We start from the raw sequence: 6604 nt of genomic DNA on the forward strand, positions 1-6604 counted from the left end.
GCCGCGGCGGCGATGTTAGTCACTTCAATCTGACAACACGGCGAGATGAGGATGGGGGGGTGGGGGGGGGGGGGGGGGTCACTCTGAATAATTTGAAAGAGAGGCCATTTTGAGTTGATCTCGTGAAAGTTCCTAAAATGGCTAGTGTAGCCCTCACTACTCACTGACCTGTGATCCCTCCTGTGTGTTTGGGCTGCATCTGTTTCAGGGTAATGAGAGCGGTTTACCATATCTAATGCAGGCTGCAGCCTGATGAATCCCGCAGATAATGGTGTGTTTGTCTGGGTGATTAAGTGTTCTCCCTGTCCCAGTAACACTGTTGCACTCCTCCATAAAATAGGTGGAATAAAAGGAAGAGGGGGGGAGAGGATGAAAAAAGGAAAGAAAAAATACCACCACCCGATAGTCATTGAGCATTATTTAATGAATAAAAAGAGGCAGCCCATCCTAATTAGGCCTTGGCAGTGTGCAGAGGAACGGAGGGAAGTGGAAACGCAGTGCTTTGACTGTGAGACGCTACGCCCTTTGGCTCCTTCAGGCGTGCTCCACTGCAGAGCGTGTGTCAATAAGAAAAATCTGATGCCAGTGTTTTTTTGCATTCCGAGATCACAGTGCCGCGCTCATCTGAAGCGTCGATGGCATTTTGAAACGAGAACATCGTATATAAAGATGTCATGAGCGCAGCCTCCTGCCGAGAGGTTGAAAGGGAAAAGTAGAGCACAATGAATACTTGCCAGAGTTTTCTGGAAGCTATGAAATTTAAAGGCCTCCCTTTATTTTCGCTTAGATTAAAATAAAAAAAAGGGTGGGGGAAGAAAGGGAGGGAGAGAGAGGGAGGGAGAGAAGAGGATGAAGCTCCACTCTTGTACTTTTAATCGGAACTTTGAGATTGATTGGCTCAAGCTGTCAGTAAATCACAGGCGTGCTGACAGTAGCCTTCTTTTATGATAATCCGAGTGTCAGAAGTGAGCGGGGGTGGGGGTGGAGTTAGCGCTGAGAGTGAGGGTGTGTGGGGGCGTGCAGGGTGTGTGTGTGTGTGTGGGGAGGGGGGCACCTAGCTACCTACCAATCGTGCAGTGGCACGCAGAGACGGAGGAGGCCAACACACAGGGAAGCTGTAAGGGTGGTTAATGCTCCCTCTCATTTCACTGCAGGATGAGAGAGAAAGAAGAACAAATGCAGAAGGGAAAATGTGTTATGAACTGATGATTCTCTCCCACACTTTGCGTGTAGTAAAACGTGAATAAGTTATCAATAAATGTAATCGAAAGGGACGCCTGTGTGCCAATAACTGCTCCTGGGAACAATGCAGGTGGTGAATATTAGATATTTCCCGGCGAGCTTTTTTTTGCTACACTATTTGTCAGAATAATCAGAGAATGCCTTCGCTTCTGCCTTTCAGGCGTTCTGATTGATATCCGTGTCTCCAAGGAGCCGTATTATTCCTAGGCCAGATGCATGGCCTTCTGGGAAATGAAGAAAATGGGCTCGGTATTTGTGTTTTCCTCTTTTGACTTTGCACACTTCACTGTACGGTTTCATCCACTTCTGTAGCAAATTGTTCTCTCGCCAATGAAACAGCAGTAGTGCGTTTAGAACTCGAGCCCTCCTCTATAGCCCTGGGCAAACTACCCCCTTGGTTTTGTCATCTTGCCTCCACTCCAGTACCAAAGAGAATGTCTAAAAACATGAAGAGCTTCTTCTAACAACAGCTGTCTGTCTAAGCACACAACATATTTAATACTGAAATGTATATGCGCTCAGTATTCTGCCTAGATCACAATGATGTCATGACACACACGTAAACACACACGCACACACACACACACACACACACAGACCAGGGGGGAGTGAGAGAGCGATACATACACACACAATTACGTGCATAGGCGCTTTGGCCCACTCCCACACATGTATACGTACCCAAACGCACACACAGCTGAAAGCAGTCTGTGGGTGAGATTGACCATGAGATAACTCGGCAGCAGTGAAGCCCTCTCTTGTTCCCCAGAGTGTTCTACATTTATTTTCCTTTATATATTATTCAAGTTAAAATAATTAATTCAGGATATTAAATCAAGATGTTGGAAATCAATCCAAACCCTCTCTCTGTCTGGCTTTCATTAGGGCTCAGCGACTGGAGCTGGTTAAACAAGCCCTCACTTCACAGGCATGCTGAAGCACTTACGTGGCATCCGATTGGCTGGTTAAACAATCTTTTTTATCCCGCTTTGTCATACTGAAACACTTACGCTACATCCCATTGGCTGGCCCGACATTTGCCTGAGCATTGTTGAGGAGAACAATAAAGCCGAGAGGCCTGGATAAAATATATTCTGTTAGACTTTCTGATCCCATTGTGCGGCTCAACTGTAATTTGACAAGTCCCAAAAAAGTGGCTTTTGCTCTTCCTCCTTTTGTCAATAGCATGTCAATGCATGCGGGTTATCTTACACAAAATATTTGATTACTTGTTTTATGTGTTCCAATGTGCCTTTTTTTCAGTATTGGAAATGAATTAAAAAAAAAAAAAAAAAAACTATGCCATCAATCTTATTCTAAAGACCAGTCATGTTAAGTTGTCAAGAGGCTGGGATAAAAGAAATCAGAACTAGTGTGTGGGAGCTCGGATCATTATCTGAATGTCTATTCATGACATTAGCACTGTCATTTCTGAAAATTAGTCAGCGACCACAGATTAAGCAACATAGACCACATTACCATTACACAACGTCTGATCAGTGTTCTTCCTCCAGAAACACGATGATTGATTTTTATGAACGCAGCTTGTCCTTTAGGCCGAGAGAAACAGAATATGGTGCATCTTTACGAGGCAACTCGGTTAAGTAAAGGTTAACGGCTGGCCGACTGTGTTTGGGGGTCTGAGGGACTCCAGACTTGTATATTATTGTCATCTTTATGTGCTTTCCTCTACTGTCTCCCGGAGAAGACACTCTGGCTACTGCTTTTATGGGAAATCCGCTCAGGATCCACCGCGTCTGCAAGAATCAATACTCCAGTGAAATGACACCATGTTGGACTTATCCTGTTTTATGTTGATGGTTGGCTAATTTTGGAATGGAGACCGTTCCTCTCTCTCTCTCTCTCTCTCTCTCTCTCTCTCTCTCTATCTCTCTCTCTGTCTCCCTCTCTCTTTCTCTCTGCGGCGACAGACATGGTATAATTTTGCGGTAAAAACATCAATCAGACCAGTGGGGTTATTTGGCTTAAGGGGGCCGGATGGAAGGTGAATTTATTGACGGAAAATGTATCTATATACTCTTAGAGGCACTTTGAACCTGAAATCTCTATTCGGGTGATAACTTCAGGTTGTTAAAGTGACAGCGAGCTGGGGCGGGCGTCCGGGTAAGGAATGTGGGGGCCAGACCTGACAATTAGAGCGCTGTATTTCACACACACGCTCACATGGGGATGAGCGCGGAGAGGCCGGGGTCAGGACACACACAAACACTGGCTGACTATGCACACACACACACACACACACACACACACACACACACACACATACACAGAAAGAGAGAGAGAGAGAGAGAGAGAGAGACAGAGAGGGAGATGCAGAAACAAATACAAATTTGCAGTAAGTATAAAAACAAATGTGCTTTAAATTGTAAAAACCTGAGGTACGTTTTAAAAATACACTAACGACATACTAACAACTACACACATAGTTTTGGATTTTTACTGTGACCTAAAAAGTATATGGTGTGTTTAATAGTTTTTGTGTAGTGTTTTTTGTTCAACAAGTGCTGTCTTTGAGCTGAACACATTTGTTTCAGTAGTCGCCGTTCTAATCCAAACTGTAGTACTTTTAAAAAAAGACGCTCAATATCTGTCATGGAACTCAAAGTGAGTAATTACTCTAATTAACAGCCTTTTCATATGACATATTGGCAATCTATTCCTGAGTGCACAGAACTGTGAGTTTGAGTGTGTGTGTGTGCGTGTGTGTGTGTGTGTACCTGTAGCAGATGAGTTTTGGCTGCAATGGGGAGGCCTGGCATGGCTATCATGCACGTGTATGTGTGTGTGTGTGTGTGTGTGTGTGTGTGTGTGAGAGAGATGTGTGATGCACGCTCGCCAGAGATGTTTGTGCTGTTTTGAAGGGTGTGTAAATTAGATGCCTGTCCAGTGCCACGCCAATCCACATCACACCCCCCCCCCCCTCCCCTCCCCCCCCCCCGACCTCACACACACACACACACACACACACACACACACACACACACACACACACACCATCTCCACCCCAGCTCTCTCGCGTTGCTTTCCAGTCACGTCAGGGGCTGCGGCTAAAGGCTGCTCTGTGACATTGAGAGACCTGTCGAAAGTGTCTGGACTTATTTCATGTAAGATACCCCAGCCATTAGCTCACACTGACCTTTAGTACAATTTCATTCTGTCAGATTCACACCCTCCCCAGCGCCTCCCTCTATGTGCATGTCTGTGTGTGTGAGTGTGTGTGTGTCTGTGTGTGTATGCATGTATGTGAGCATGTCTGTGTGTGTGCGCATGCTCGCACACACCTGTGAGTGCACAAAATAAGAATAAAAAAAAGGAATCCATTTCACCTGGAAACAGAGCATACCTGGATGCTGTAGGGGAGAAGGTTTTATACCCCCGCCCCCCTCCCCAAACGATAATCGCATACTTACAAACACTTGCAAATGTACACGGACACACACATTTGTAGTGCGTTTTTTAAAATCCTCCGTAATTGAAAATTAATTCAGCAGACGTCCAGAGAAATCGATAAAGAATTAATGAAGGGAAAGAGGGAGTCATTAAAGGCAATAAAGCCAGGGCTCATGATGAAGATGGCATCAGAGCAGGGGGGGGGGGGGGTAGTGGGGGGGGGGGGGGGGGGGCAGACAGAGACAGACAGAGGGCTGGTGTCACTCCAGTACCGGGCCAGGCTCGTAAAAATGACACAGATGCCAGGAGAAATAGATATAATCAAACACAAGGCAGCCTGACTCACCCCACCCCCAAATATGATTCCATCTTTATCTCGTATCCCCTTTCCTAATGGCGGGAAATGTCTGCCACAGGTCCGACTCAATGAGCAGATTTTTTTTCCCCCCTTGGTGTGTGTTGATTATTTTGAGTGGGCAATCATGAACACGCTCCGCAAATTAAGCAGAAAAGTATTTTCATATGTTGTGGTGCATTTGCATACTCTGTTTCCTCTCCCCTCTCTCTCTCTCTCCCTCCCTCTCTCTCTCTCTCCCTCTCTCTCCCTCTCCCTCCCTCCCTTTCTCTCTCTCTCCCTCCTTCTCTCCCTCTCTCTCTCTGGGTGCTTTGTGTCTGGCCCCAGCTGTGGGACATATCAGGCCTTTAAATCAGGCTGCTCGTTGCTGCTAGTGCTAGGCTAGCGGCTAGCGGCTGCGGGGGCACTCTCGGGCTGCCTCCCTGACAAAAGGCGCTCATCTCCGGCCATAAAGCTGCCAGGCAGGGCCTCCGCAGGAGCCGCCGGCATCCAGGGCCGGCTTAATGGGCAGCGCGCTGCGGGTGTGGGTAATATTGTTGGATAAATGATTATTGATTAGATAAAGGTTGAGATAATCATTAGCCTTCATCCATTTTTACCCACTCCCCATGACCTTTACGCCTCTTGCTCCGATCCGATCGGATTTTTTCATATGATGATTTGATCATCTCTCTCTCACACACACACACACACACACACACACACACACACACACAGAGCACCACAAGACAGAGAGGCTTCGAGATTTAGATAGAGAGAAAGATAGAGAGACACAGAGAGAGACAGAGAGAGAGAGGAGGTAGCAGCTGGGTCTCTGCATATCTGACACCTGTTTGGGTTTCTGAGATGAATAGTGTCTCTGCCTCTGCTCTTTGTCTCTACTCCTGCCTTAACTTCCAATGGTACTATCAATGCCGTTTATGTGTACGTGAGTGAGGGTGTTATATGACTGTATCATTTTGTTTATCAATTCCCACTAAGGCACACTTCAGCATAGCCCATCATAACGATCTAAGCATTACAAAAAGACTGCAAATCATGCCTTCATCTCATTTCCTGCCATGCATAAGAGGAAATAACAAATCCCCGAAGACCTCAAAGTGAAATGTTCACATATCTGCATCGTTACTGTTACTATTTGAGATATATACAGTGGATACACACATACTGTACTCGCAGCAGGAACATGAAATGCTAGCATGCTGTAACACACATTAAAACGCTGTCTGTATAGCAGCATCCCTATTTATTGAATTACTCCGAGATTCCCTCTTAATCGAAGTTTAACTAACTCCAGATCCTGGCTCACATCTGCGCGCAATCAAGAGAGGAAATCCGTTGCTTCTCCTTTGTTCTATTTATTCACAGAGCCATGCTGGAATTGCAGTGTTTATTTAAAGTAATACTGCGTTAAGAACTACTGTGTGAAGAAATGAAACACTTTTATTGGAATACACATTCCCACTCTTAAGCGGTGTTTGGGAGGCGAATAAAAAGGTCTGTGCTCTCTTCTGCGCTCAAGTGTTGCAGGACCGTCTTCCTGTTTTTGCTCTCAGTCATTCTTGTGCACACTGGGGGAGCCCGAACATCAACAAT

General features: G+C 45.8%; 1 long non-coding RNA gene across 1 annotated transcript in view; it reads right to left on the reverse strand.

Moving 5' to 3' along the window:
• Positions 1-1078: 1078 nt before the first annotated feature.
• LOC134095964 (uncharacterized) overlaps positions 1079-6604 on the reverse strand; it is a 24793-nt gene continuing 19267 nt past the window's right edge. Inside the window, exon 4 of the long non-coding RNA XR_009940659.1 lies at positions 1079-1148. This is a non-coding gene — a long non-coding RNA (uncharacterized LOC134095964). The remainder of the gene's footprint in view (positions 1149-6604) is intronic.

Source organism: Sardina pilchardus, chromosome 11 (assembly GCF_963854185.1).
Source record: "Sardina pilchardus chromosome 11, fSarPil1.1, whole genome shotgun sequence".
Taxonomy (NCBI): domain Eukaryota; kingdom Metazoa; phylum Chordata; class Actinopteri; order Clupeiformes; family Clupeidae; genus Sardina; species Sardina pilchardus.